Source organism: Passer domesticus, chromosome 2, assembly GCF_036417665.1.
Source record: "Passer domesticus isolate bPasDom1 chromosome 2, bPasDom1.hap1, whole genome shotgun sequence".
Taxonomy (NCBI): domain Eukaryota; kingdom Metazoa; phylum Chordata; class Aves; order Passeriformes; family Passeridae; genus Passer; species Passer domesticus.
In genome coordinates, this window is record NC_087475.1 from 110845444 (window position 1) to 110860356 (window position 14913).

General features: G+C 42.5%; 1 long non-coding RNA gene across 3 annotated transcripts in view; it reads right to left on the minus strand.

Moving 5' to 3' along the window:
- Positions 1 to 2436: 2436 nt before the first annotated feature.
- Positions 2437 to 14913, minus strand: part of LOC135294837 (uncharacterized) — a 50872-nt gene continuing 38395 nt past the window's right edge. For all 3 annotated transcript variants that reach the window (XR_010356855.1, XR_010356856.1, XR_010356857.1), the window contains exon 6: positions 2437 to 2782. This is a non-coding gene — a long non-coding RNA (uncharacterized LOC135294837). The remainder of the gene's footprint in view (positions 2783 to 14913) is intronic.

Consider the following 14913-nt stretch of genomic DNA (forward strand, 5'->3'; position numbering starts at 1 on the left):
ACTGCTGAGGTATCTGAAAAGTTGGAGCTTATCTCCTCCCTTGGGGAATAAATTGCCCAAGAAGAGACAAAGGATTGCCCCAAATGTACCTGCATTTAGAAAACAGATAATTTGACAGGGACAAGTGAAAATCAGGAGAAAACTCAAAGCACCAGCTGATGGCCCAAACCTTCATTTCCACCACCCTGAGGCACATGAGCACCAGAGGTAAGGTAGCCTGTAGCAGAGATGGCTGGATTGGAGCCTCAGCTTCCCTGCTGGCCATCAGAGAGTCCTGAAGAACTGAGCCAAGAGGTGCAGCTCCAGCCTCACCTGCAGTGCCTGCTGCTGGTTCCACACATTACCTGTACTCTGTCACAGCTGCACCCTCCACTTAGAGGGTTGTGCCTCTCCCAGGGTGGCACCAATCCCCACCCTACATTAATGCCTCAGCAATCACTTCCACCACAGCAGAGAAACTTCCACCTGCCCCACAGCACAGGGGTTTAACTCCTGAGTGCCAACATTACCGAGTAGTGGGTAAAGCTCTGGTCAATCTGTTGTCTTCCTTTGATTGAACTGTACCATGCATGAAGTTCAGACACTTTTCTCCCCCAACCCACTGGCTTATTGTAGAAACTCCTCCAACTCCAACAGCTCCTCTTCACTGAGCTTTGTTTTAGCTCAGTAGCATTAACAAGCAGATCTCAGCCAGCTGCTATGGTGATGCTGTGCCCCTCCTAGTGACCACTTCAGGTGTCCTGGCTTGCTCTGGCACAGTGAGCAGTGGGGGAGACTCTCCTGTTCCTCAGGGAGGCCAAGAGGGTGGCTAAGGCTTTCACCTTTCACGGAAGAGACACGGAAGTGATGCTGGTAGAAGGAGTGGACTCCTGTTGAGGGTTTAGACTGGGTTTATTGAAGGGAAATGCACAGGGACACAAACGCCCAGGGCCCAATCAACAGGAGAAATCGAGCAGGGCTGTGCAAGAGGTTACGGAGGGGGGAGGAAACAGGGGAGGGGTTTGGCCACCTGCCAATGGGGATGCAGGAGAGCATGGGGAATGGGGAAATTGACATTTAGGGATACCAATGGCTGTAGCTTAGGGAAGGGATCCCAGCTCCTGAATCAATCACTCGATGCCCCAGGTAGAAGTTTTTGGAAAAAGAGGATCGGTTGCTGAGTGATGGACAGGGCACTGGGGTGGGATCAAGGGAATGACACAGCAGGGAACAGGGGCAGGAGGCAGGGAGACTGACATTAAAAGGAAGGAGGAGGCAACAGGAGCAGAACCATTACAAAAGGGGAAAACTGGAACAAACCAAGGCATAGCTCATTGCAACTAAAACATGCAAAGATGTAATACAATACTATGGACTTTTCCAAGTCTTGATTAACACAGTAAGCACTTCTGCAGGTATGTGGCCACCACACACAAGCAAGTACACCAGATCTCCAAAGATCTCAACCAGTACCAAAACATCTACTAGCCAAGCCCACTGCAAATGTCAAAAGATGTTGTTGCTTTCTCCAGCTATTAAGTGGTGCTACCTTCTGATTTAGAGCATTGTAGCAACTCAGGACTATAATTCTGCTTAACCCACTCTCCAGTAAGGTTCCAAATTGGAGCTCAAGACAGACTATGAACAGGCCTTGCTTGTTGTCTTTGAATGATTCAATGACAAACAATTTTGCGCAGAAGAGAGTTCAAGGACAAGCTAAAAGACATGAGTATTTCACATTCAAATCAAGGCTTTCAAAAATGTTCTATCTAGTCTGCTGTATCAGTATTTTCCACACACCTGGATACCTGTGCAAAAACATGGAGTGAAACAATATTTCATGGGACAGTACTCTGCTGTAAAGTTTCATATCCAGATCTAAAACTATTTAATTTTTGACCTGTAGTGCATCAATATAACTGCTTGCTCCAAGGAACTCTGTATCTAAAGACCAGAAAATTAATCTCCCGTAGCTTTATAATATAAGTGATTTCTTCTCCTCTCTGATTAAAACACATTTGCTCCTAAAATTGACTACATATTAGTCTCTAAGAGAGCTAACCAGCCAATCTTAAATCTTGTTGGACTTTATGATTCTTCTAAAGTAAATCAGTGAAGTCAGCTCTTTATCACTTCATTAATAACAAATACAACCATTAGAAGTGACCATATGTTCCTGCAGTAGCCAGTGTTATTAATTCCCAGCAGGGCATGTTTTTTCCTCCCTGAAAAAACAACCACTAACTGCAAAGACCTTTTAGCTAAAGCATGATCTTCTTTACTGTATAGAAACAGCTGAAGTTTCTCTAAGATTTCTACAAAAGGAACAAAGGGAAACTGCAGAAAACAAACCATGTACCAAGTACCATCTTTTTATTATATTTCAGCTGTCTACTGAGCTGACTAGAAGGGGCTCCACCAGTATCCTTACCTACTTGTGCCACTTTATTCCTTCAGGACAGCCTGAGGATGGATGGCCAGTGGCACCTTGGTTGTGTTTAGCAGAGCTATGCATGCTGCAGGTAGTTATTCACACAATGCCATCAGCAGTGTTGCTGTAGTAAAGCCCACGTGCAGCAACACTTCCAGACAGCTCCAGCAGGTGCAGCACACACTTCCCTCCCAGGAGGCAGGAGCTGTGGAGAGCATACTGTGTTAGCCCTCCAAAATCTTCATTAGCTCTCTATTTATCTCAGGAGCCAGCTCAGGATGTAGACGCAGTGCTACAAAGCTCTCAAACATTTTCACGTGAGCTCTCCTTTGTACCAGGAACAGTCATCAGACTTGAGAGCCTGGAAGTTTCCTGTGGGGTCGAAAGAGCACGCTTTTGAGTTTTTTGAGTATCTTGTATCACTTCCAGCTGTCGAGCAGGTTCTTCAGTTCCCAAGGCGTATTATGAAGCCTGCCAGACATTCTGGGAGGATGAACCTCTCAGAGCTGCTGGGTCAACAACCACTTTGCACACTGCTGCCATGTAACCTTGTTTCCATAATTTGCATGCATTCTAAAACACCAAATATAAATACAGGGAGCAAACACATGCAGAAGGAAAAATATCATTCTCATTTTGATTTGTCTTTTCATAAGGAATTTTGTTTCATCACAATGAATTAATTTGCTAATACATTTTCCCTTAGAACATGTGTGTTTCCTTGATTGAATTGGTTATCATAATTTGCTATAGTTTAAAAGTCACCTCCCAACATGTGCAAGGTCCTTATTTATTATTTAATGCTCTGAATTTTGTGCCTTTGCAAAATGGACATACTGTGAATTTAACTTGGATATATTGTTCACTAGCAATGAAGCTGTGGATATAACATGCAGTTTGCATAATTTTGGTCCTTGCAGAACTTGCCATTCCTATAAAGCTAACCAGTGCAACAATTGCCTTTTTCAGTGTAAATAAATTTGAGGAACCCTTCCTATTGGGCTGTGGAGACAAAATATATTTTCTCCATGGACAGTGAAAAGGAAAGAGGCAGGATACATGGAGCTGGAGAGGGGGAAAAGGTAAAATTGCTTCCCCAAATAAAGGGATTTATTTGTTTTCTTTGTCTTTATGTGTGGTACTTGAGTTAGCCATTTATTCTCCCCTGAATTTTATTTCTGACTTTGCGGAATGGTAAATCTAATGCTGAATTATAAATCTAAAGCTCTTCACTCTGTACCTCAGAGGGCTGAGGGGAAGATGACCCAAGTAATGTGTATTCAGAACAGCACTCTCAGTACCAAGCTGTGAATGAATGAGTTCAGGTAATGAGAAGAGGAAAAATTGCTTTAATGCAGTCTGGTCCAGATGCATGCCAGCTTAATCCAGCTGACCTAGCAAGACATATTTTTGGAATAGTAAAAATAGCCAGAGGATCCCTTAGCTTTTGCACAAATAAGAAGAAAAATGGGCATTAAACACTTAGCAAATCACAACCCTCAGCACGTATTTACTCTTGCAAGTGTGGGAAGGTGCCTCACAGAGAGTTCTGTATAAAGATAAGAAATGGTCACATTCCATAAAACAGCAGCACTGGACTGAGGCCCTCCTGACAAGACCCACCACTACTGCCTAAACTCAGTTTACATCGTGGGCACATGCACACAGAATTGCCATCCAGCCAGAGGTCTGTGTGCAGGAGCGGCTGCGAGCTGACACGCAGGCTCGTTATTGTTCTCAGAGCAGAAAAAGCAAGCAGAGGATGAGCTGAGGTCTGTCAGGGACCCAGCACACCTGCAAAACCCAAAAGGAATAGGGCAAGACAATTTCTTTGAACTCTGTGGCCTGCTTCTACACAGTTTTGCAACAAACTTTCTCCCCATCACATTCAATGTGCTTTTTTCAAAACTGAGAAACGAGGAGGAGTCCTACCACGACCAAGTTAACACCTGAAAACTCCATGGCTTGCAGTGCAGTGCTGCACAATGGACAAAATGCCTACTGCAAATCAAGTCACAGCAGTGCATTTGGATGCAAGCTTAGAAACACACACTCACTATTTATTCCCCTGGCATTCTGACTGCATGTTCATCTATGATTCCTAAGGCACTACTTTTAATCAGAGAAAACAAACACCAATATTTCCTCATATTGTGTTCAAAATAATTTCATTAATTCTCCCATCAGAAAGAGCATGTACCTTCTTTTTCAAGTTGGTTTAACCTATCTCTCTCTGAGAGGGGGACGTAAGAGTTCTGGGCAAATAAGGATGGAGGATAGAGCTCTAGGCAAATAATTTAGGATTAAGAATTCAAGATCTGTCTCAATTAAGTAAATCCATACCTGTAGTGCAGGTAGCACAGCCACAGACTCTTTCTGAAACTGTTCAAGTTCCTCAGATATTTGTCATTCTGCTGTAGTCCACCTGGGCCCCACCAGGGGCTTCATATCTCAAATACTTCAGATGTACCTATTTTGTCTATGACAAAGGTTCAAGGCCAGTTTATCCAAGGAACTGTGCTTTTGTTCAATACCTGCTTTGACAGTTCACTTTTCATGAGCATGTGATCTGTACAATACAACTGAACAGTAAAAAAGAATTGCCTTAGGGGCTGTGAGTTTAGCCAGCTATGACAGCATAAAAATGTTCCCTCCTGTTGTTCTTGATCAAAACAATAAAAAATCTTCAGCATCTTCCGATGCATTTCCCTATCTGTCTTAGAAGATTAAGACAATTAGATTCAAGTTTTTCTGATGTTTCTTCCAATTCTTGCTGGACTTTTTTTTTCTGGCAACAATTTGACCCAATGTCCCAAATTTTTCTCCCTGCTTCTCATAATCTCAATCAAAAGTGTTCTCATATATTTTCCATTACAATCAATCAGACAGAAACTCTGTCCAATGCTTGCCTATAGCTTTGCTGTTAAGTCCATTGAATCATAGACCTCCTACTACTGTGAAGTATGACAAGTTATCTTTCAATGTCTGGAATCTGTGAAATGTAAGAATAATAATATCAACAATAATAACAAAAAATTAGTCCTGATTAATTACTTTTTCTCCAGCTTTAGTTTTCTTTGAGCTGACCTCCTCCAGAAAACTTCAGCATATCCTTGTTGACACACTGAAATGTCATTCCTGGAGTCACTGCCCCTCTCAGGGATCTCCTGTAGCTGATTTGTGCACTGAGGCAGGTGCCCAGGTGTGTAGACAAGTTGAGCACTAAGGGCTGGGTTGCCTCTGTCCACAGCAGTCCTGGTTGACTTAATTTGAGCCTCCAATCAAACACGTGTTACAAAATTGCCTCTCTTGGCAGAGAGGTAGATTGCAAACTTTTTATTCATTTGAAGTTATTTTAGGACTCCTTGGGAAGATGATAAATTATTGATATTCTACTTAATGTGGGAAGCAAATTTGAGAGTGTCCCATTGAGGCAGCCTGCAGAAAAATTTTTCCTTTTCTTATCATTCCTTGTCAGAGATGTCAGTTTGCATACTTGTGCTGTGACTTCTTTATTTTCTTTAGGCTTTCCATGATTAAGAAAGAACAGCTAATCTCTGACTAAAAAAAAAAAAAAATTTAAAAATAAGAAACAAAAAAATAAAATTCTGGGCCAAAGAATTGTAAGAAAAATCTGGGTAACTGATGCTCATTTGAACAATAAGCACTCAAACAGCAGAATGTATTTGGGTTAGCTGAACTGCTAAATTAACAAAGCCACGGTTCCAGCAGATCCATTCTCACAGGAACTCCAGCTGAAGCTTTTCCCACATTTGTGACACTTCTAATCTTTATTCCTGCTTCTTCCCCTGGCCTGTTCACTCCCTAGAGTCTAATTAGGGTTGAGCTCAGTCTGAGACTTTCCATCTACTCATTGCCTGGCAAGTTGCAGGAAGTAAATACCCCCAACTTCTTTGTGAAACCTGATCAATAGATTATTATGGAAGAAAGGCCAAACAGCCACACAAATTCTTATTCACCCAGAGCATGACCATAGTGCCTTTCTTTCCTTTGAAATGTAAGGAAGAAAAAGGGAGCTGCTGTGTTTGTTTTGAACATTATGAGTGCTTGTGCCTAACTGGGAGTGGATGAGGCTAGCATTCAGGTGCAGCATTTTGAAAAAGCAAGGAAAAATTCAAAGGCTCTCCTAAGGTCTGCAAGTAAGAAAGGAGGGTATTGGGTGGAAGGAACCGTGCTTGTTCAGCTGGGTAAGGGATACAATTAACTTCTAGTGTTCAGCCATCTTTTTAATTGTTCATTAGACAGCTCATCTGTGTATACTTGCAGTGGAAAAAACCCATCCAAAGTATGTCACAGGCAGATGTGCACACAGTGCAGCTGTAATTCCTCACGGAATGCTGAGACATGATTTCAGGAGCCGACCAGGGGAAGGAGGAGGCTATATTGATCAGCCAGGGAGGCCAATATCTTGAAACAGATTCTTTTATGTTTTCCATAGCTGTAGATGGGTTGTTTATGTTACAAAAACACAGTAAGAGCAAACAGTGCAAGTTTCGCCTTTGCATGTGCCCTGGCAGTTCAGAAATGGCTGCTGCCTTCCCACACCCAGAAGCACAGTGGGATGAGCGTGCTCAGGAGCTGAATTCCCTAGCTGCACACACCTCCTGAACCTGTGCATCTACTGCAGAGCACACCTGAAGAGCTGATGCTGTGCCACAACACATTCCTGATAAGCAGCTGGTGGGTGAGCTTGTCTCTGCCGCTCCCCTGCCACCTCCCTGCCCTGAGCAGCAGCGCACGTGTTCCTCCGCCTGCCTTCCTCTCCAGCAGCTATTTTATAAATTCTTCACTGTGCATTAGCCTATTGGTTTATTTACTAGAAGTCAAGAATGCATTTACAACATCCCTCTCTATGAAGCATTCTTTAAGAGAGCTTCCATACTAATTAAGTTAAATGCGATAATGACACCCTGTTGATGGAACTGAAGCTAATGATAATGATGCCATACATTTACTTGCAAGCACCTACTCAGTTAAATGAATGTGTCTATTGTTTTAACAGCACTAAGCCCCACAGCCTGGGAGACCACAGGAGAGAAAACAAAATGCGTTACAATGCAATTGCTTTGCAGGGCAATAAATAGGTTTGAAATGCGCTATTTTGGCTTCGATGAACATGTGTCCAATCAATCACCCTGTCCTGGTATACAGAGATATGTACTAATGGAAATATGGTGATTTCTAAAACTGGAATAATGAAAAATTGATGCCTTTTTAATCAAATGAACACACATTTGCTCTGTCCAGAATATATTTACTTGATCAGTATTTGGAAAAAGTGTTTCTTTCAAGAATGTTTGAAAATCAATAATACTCCCCAACCTTTGCTGATCAGATATCAGACCTTTTTCCAGACTGTAAATGTGCACTTAGGACTGAGTGCAAAACAATCTGAGTCATATTGCAATTCTTCATTGATTTTACACTCCAAGACTTCCCTGCTTTTTTCTCCAAACACTCTCCCACCAGTACAGTACAGTTTTGCTGTAGTGTACCCAGATTTACCTTTCTGAAAGCATCTTCATATCAAGTTAAAAAAAAATAGGAGGTCTTTTTAGTTTGTTAGGTTTTTTTCTTTCAAATTACAATGTATCTATAGTAATGTTGATCTGAGCAAATGATAGCGTTGCTCTTTATAACTGCAACAGTCAGATGTGTCTCATAACAGCTTTCTTCTTTGCTCTTTCTTCCATGATTAAAGAAATATTAAAAGCATTCATCTTCTCAAAAATAATTTTCTAGAGCATAGAAGCTCACATTTACATGCACCATCATCCTCACAAGGCAGCTAGGAACTGTGGTAGCTACCCTACCTCCCTTCCTCCTTCTCAGAAAATCCCTTTTTGTGAGATGAAGACCATGCCACTCCCTGCAAGCCATTTCTGAGTAGCTGCCGTGAGATTACCGTTCTCAAAACATCACTGCCTGAGGAAATATTCTCACTCGTTTCTGTGGTGGGTGAAGTCCCAGGCTAAACAGGGGCACACCTGGTCCTCCAGCAGTGCTGCTCCCTCTCACTTCACCAGCTGGGGGCCCGCACTCTCGCCCAGGCTCAGCATCCCAGATTCCACTGGAGAAGGGAGAGCAGCTCATGCCAGGAGCTGGACAGCTCCAGCTTTCCCTGCCCACTGTGGCTGTACCTGCTGTCTCAAAGCAGACCACGCCAGCAAGTGATCTCAGCTAACCACACGGAGTAATAGCAATTCCAATCGTTCCAATGGCACAATTTGGTCTGGATCAGCTATTTGTGTTTTAGCCATGAGCTCTGATATTATTCTCTCTGTCTCCTTCCTACCCCTCTCTGGCTAAAGCACATTTTTGAGGGTAGCCTGTTCTTCCGATCACACATTTGATTTTGCAAGACTGACTAAATATCTTGCAAGTAATTCACAGATCAATTCATTGTTGCTTACATTTATGTGCAATTAATTTCTGGCCCTAAGATAACTATCACTTTTCATTCATCCCTGTAAACTCTCATGCACATCCTTATCATGGCATCCAAAAACACTTTCATTAAAATCACCACAATTCAGATGCATAAATTTAGAGCATATCCATAGGTGACTGCAAGATTTTGGCCTGTTTCTGCTGACATTTTATGTCTACTGAACCCCCATGACTTGGCATATTTAGGAAACCTCTGCTGTAGTTAACAGAGTCCATACTCCTATTTTTCCCATCTTTTGTTTTTATGTTCACCCTCAAAGACACAACAGCATTGAGTGTAAGTGGCAGCAATATGCTGTGTGTGTGCAGAGCCTAATAGATTCCATCTCAGACTGATATATATGGGAAACTGAACCAATACATTTTTAAACCCCTAAGATCTGCAGATGTCATCTATAGCCTTGTAAATTACAAACTTTTACAGTTTTATTTTTACAGTTGATGATTGTAAAATGTAAAATTTTGCATTATCACTGTGTAATAGCACAAGCTTTAGAAACATTGTGCTACAGAAGGGAGCATATATTAAAGCAGAGTATTCAAGGGAGCCTTATAATGCAATTTTAAGCTCTACAACTGACTGTATAATAAAACTGTAAAGCCAGATGTGAAACAATGTTTGCTAATAACAGAAAAGTGAAAACTTTATTAAATTTCTGGGACATCAGAAACCTGAAAGGAAAAACAGATTCATAGAGGACATTTAATTAAGGATAAAGACTGTTTGAGTCATGCTGGGGCATCTGGTCACCCTACATTAAACTGAATGTGGCAGTGAATAATAAAGTATGTAAGAATGACATAAAAATAACTGAAAGGCAGCTTTGCAAGCTGATATGAGTAAGTAAGTCTTGAGTTAAGGTCCCTGATCCTCACTTTAAATCACCCTCCTGTGGCTGAATCACGTTGCAGCCACACTCAGTGACGCTATTTTTAAGGCCAGGACAAGATCAGAGACACAAATTACCAGAAAAAAAACCTCCAAATTTTGCAGAGGCCAAATGGGGCTGCACTGCCATGTTGAGCTGTTTCAGCCCAGCACACTTCCCAGCAGCTTCTCCTGCTCCTGATTTTCCAGCATGACGAGTGTGGCACACTCTACCCTTCAGTGCCCGGTGTAAGATCCAAAACCTCCTGTCTGATCACAGCCCAGGGCATGTGCTGGGAGACAGCAGTCACTGTGATTTTAAAAGTTACTCTCTTCATGGTGCTCCCCTGTACTTCACTGCAGAGATTTTGTTCCTACCACCATCCTCCAGTAACAAGCCCTAAAAGAGGGAGGGAGGGAGGGATGGAGGGAAGACACACAGAGAGCAGAAAACATCAACAAAACACATCAAACATGAAACTACTCTGTCTTTTAGCCAGCTTTTCACATGTGAATCCAGTGCTGAATGTCATTATAAAGACTTTTTGATCCCAGACATTAATGCCTACCAAACTCATGCCAGGTTGAAGTCTCAAGGCACTACATTGCTTAGAACGCTGTGGAAACAAGAGAGCCACAGCTCCCATCCCCCAAAGAGCACACTGAGGTGGGGAGTCCACAGAGAAAAATGTTGCAGTCACCCAAACTCTGCAAGCTCCACAGTTTGTGCTTTATTGAGCACATCTACATGGCTCCAGTTTTTATTTCAAATGGACATCTCTCCATCTGAACATCTCTCCTCACAGTATTCTCCTGAGCAGACTTCATGGTGTCCAATGGGTAACCTTGTACCGCTGCTTTAGGATAAAATTCAATTAAAAATTCTGTCAGCCAAGAGAGGCCCACAGAGAGCCAGGCTTCGTTAATTCCCAAGCTCTCAGCCTGTACAGTGCTAAACCAGAAATAGTTTTATTCTTCCAATTTATTTGGTGCATATGCTAATTTTTGCTCTGCATTAAAAATTTCACGACCCAGGGTTAGTCCCCCTCCCTTCAGCTCATCAAAAGAAGACCCTCCTGAAATGTGATGATTTTTTTCCAAATCTACTGAAAAATGTGCTGCAAATGATTTTGAGACACAGGGGAGCCCTACAGCTTTGCAGTTTGTACATATTAAGGCTGCAGCCTCATCTTTTTCAGAGCAAAATTTGGGATGAGAGCGAAGTCATTTGAGAGATGCCAGTCGTGCCGACATCCACCCCCCCGCCCCCCACCAAGTGGATTCTATTTTTGCCTGGAATCAGGTGCAAGATCAAAATATCATTTTGTTTCCAGGACAGGGAGGATTTACACCTCTTACTTAACCACACCTTCATGGAAGAATTAGAATCAAAGAAGAGAAACAAAAAGCAGGAAAAATTTTCAAGTGTTAGTCTGTGCAACCCTAAATCTGGTGTTAGCTCACTTTCTCAGTAATGCCTGTGGGAATTAGCTTTCTGTTTTCGGAATGTGGCTTGACCATACTTTCTCTGCAACAGAGTTCAGTTTCTTTCATTTGGACTTGTCTCCAACATCTGAAGCAGTATGTGCAAAATTTGGTACTGTGTGACCTTCCAGAAGAACATTGCCTCACATGCACACATTGGCCTTTCACAGCAGTCCCTTCCTCTACTGCTCCCCCCATCACTAATCTGTTCTGGAAAATTGGTCCTCAAACTTTTTTTTTCCTTTTTTAAATATGCCATGCACGAGCCAGATTGAAAAAAAAAAAAAAAAAAAAAAACAACCATCAGAATTTGAGTAAAGAGACAGAGGCAACAACATGAAGTGTTCTGAAGAGATAGGAGATCAAAAAAGGTTTCTTTCCCACATGCCTTAAAGGTCTATTCTTATATACAATAGGCTCATCATATCTGGAATTACTTTGCATGGGAGCTCAGTGTGTGTGCTTTTATCAGCTGCCTTCCAAAAGTGCATGCCTTCAGGAAGGACAGCCTGGAACAGGAGAGCTGGGCACCCAGAGCTGGCTGCTGCTGGGAGCAGAAAGTCCTGCCTTGCTGGCACTTAGTTCTCAGGCACTCAAGTGTGAGGTTTTGGAAACAAACACACTTGAGATGAAATTTACCCACACCCACACACATATATATATATCTATGGAATTAGATATTCCTGGGACCATGGGATGGCCATGACAGACATTTGCATCCCAGTGCCCTGAACACTGTGCTATCATTTCCCCGACCAGAGTATTTTCCTTTCCCTCATGGGAGCTCTCTCTAGTCAGGGGACCTCCATCAGGGACAGAAAAGAGGAAATAGAGCTCATGGAAATGCAGCAATTATCCTGTACAAGGAGAGTTTTTTCCTCCCTCCTCTCTGTTAGCAGTGGTACTTCAGGTCATGTTGAAAGAGCTCAATACAAGCTGTCCCAAAATGTCCTTTCCAAGCTGCCCTCTAAATGAGAAGGTGAAATAGGAAATTAAAAAAAAAAAAAAAAAAAATAGTACACTAACAGGTTTGAATACCTTCTCTCTTTCCTTGAAAGCATCTCTCTTACTTTCTGGCCATCCCATCCTCTTAGGGCCCCTTCCTTTGGGAAAAGCCATGTCTCATGGCATGCTGCATCCCAGGCAGCCAATACATTACATTTTCAAGGAAGTATCAGTGGGTTTAGGGAGGTCTGGCTCGTGATATTTTAGCATCTCTCTTTGACAATATTGCCCAAAACCAATCACAATGCTGATGTCAGTATTTCACAAGTATTCATGAGAGAAATAAAATCAAGAAACAATATGTGTGTTTTCTCTTCAAAAATAGGAAAAGCTACAGGAATATTGGAGTTTGAAAAGCATTGCAGACATCAAAATCTATGCTAAGACAAGACTTTCTAAAAAGGTTGGTACAAGGAAAGGCCAGCATTAACATCACTTAGCATTAACTCTTCCTCCACAGCCAAACATCATTTAAATATCAAGGGGAAAACTAAATTTAACTGAAATGGAAAAGGCAAATGATCTTACACTGGAAGCAACAACACCACCCCTCTTTTCACCCTACATATCTGGACATTTTTATTTTAGACTGGAAAGCTAAAATGTTTGATTTGAAGTGGCTGCTTTAATCTCTGCTCTTCTGCAGCCCTGGTCTCTTCTCAACTCCTCTCTGCCAGTTTGACTCCTCTGGCTGTGGTGTGGCTGTATCAGAGCACCTGTGGGGAGTTTAATTTGGCTGTCAGTCCTCCAGAGCTGAACCACACTCCTCAGCTGTGTCGGCTCTGCAGGACTGATGGGAATAAAAAGTAGGTAAGAACTCATTTTTGTGACTGAAGTCAGCAGATACAACTCTGCACAGAGGTAGCAGATGTGTTGAGTAAGAGCATTTTTAAATGGTGACTTCTCAAAGTGAGATTTTAGTGTAAGTTATACAACACACCAGTTTTGTGATCTCTCAGCCCTGAGACTGCCCCTGTAATATTAATTGTATACTTTCCAAAGTGCTACCCTAAACACTTTTCTCAGTGCTAGCAAAAGTAGTAAGAAATGGCTGATACCTTCCAGTAAATATAAATTTCCTCTTACTTCTGAGGTAATCTAATCCATACAGATGCATTTCAAGGTCTGTCAAAGTTATTCAGGCTCATTCCACAGCAGCCTGAACACCCCTCTGCCCTGGAGTTTTACCAAGATATACTACAGAAAAAAACCCAAGAGTAGGTAAATTGGTAATATGAGCTATTTCTGGATAAAATGTGATATTTATTAAGCAAGTAAACCAACAAATGAAAAACAGAAAGAAGATGCCAAACACAAAAATGACACTCCTGTCACTGTGAGAAACATTGAGAATTGCTCAACCTGAATAAACCACAAGATTTAATAAACTGTTCTTGCAGACGTGGTTATAAGTAAGTTTTAGCAGCAATAGGTTTTACTGCCATTTGGGCTTAGAACCAAAAGCACTGATGAAGCTCAATGGCCAACATTATTCAGGGGAGAGCTAAATAAAAGTCATTGTAGCAGAACTCCATGGCATACAAATATCCAAGCATGAATAACATGATACCAGCTCACGCTGGTCCCTTTGTCTGCCTGTATCAACAGTGTGGGTGTCAGCAGATGCTCCCCCTAATACACCACTAATTTTGCAACCCAGGAAGCCCAACCACACGGCAAGGGGCTTAGAAATTTGAACAAGCTGATCCCAATGCACAAGCAAGCCCCCTGTGGTGTGCAGAGAATGATGCTTAATCTTTTTCTATAAGAATTCTATCCTTCAGCTCATAACATCTAACCTCAGGGGTCCGTGAGGCTCAGTAATGCAATGAAAAACCTTTGCATATAAAATTTGAACATCACTGCTCCCAACATACAAGCCTTTCCTGAGTTCAATGCTTCCATGCTTTTGGGAACAGCTCTCTAACCCTAACACAGATCTCCCCACAGCTGCAGCAGCCCTGTCCTATCCCCCAGCTGGGAGGCTGTCCTGGCCTCTCACCCCCTGCCCCATCCCTTCAGCCCCAGGGCAGGGGCAGGCAGTGGCTGCCTGGAAGGGCAGGAGAGCAGACCTATCTGTCCTGGTTCAGCACCAGACAGCAACTAAAGCCCACACAGCTGCTCACTCAATCCCCGCCTCTAAAGGGCATGGAGGCGAGAATCAAAAGAGTAAAAGCAAGAAAATTCAGAGGTTAAGATAAAATTTTACAGTGTAGGCATCCTGGGAGGTGCCAGGATGAAGGATGCTTCTGCCAGGGACATTTCAGCTTTCCAGTGCCCTGTAACACAGGGCAGTGAGAGCCACCAAGGAAAAAAGTGTCCCATAGAAGATCAAAGCACTGCCAGAGTCCCTAACCTCTGTTAGGGACTCACACAGATAGGACAATGAGTGCACCTGTGGCCCCAAAGACCTGCCCTCAGCCATCTCCCTGAGACCACAAACAGGCAGGAAAAGGGCTCATTAATCCCCATGCATTTACCACCTTAGTCTAACAGAACAGTGCAGAGCACTGCAGAGACTTATTTACTCCTATGAAAAATAATTTAATAAATAGGCTCTATCTTTACTCCAGTGGCTTTCAAACTACATGACTAGCCTAGGCTAGTCCCAGAAATGGAGAAATCACCCCAGCCTATTCAGGGATCTCAAAAAAAAAATAACTAAAAAAAGGGT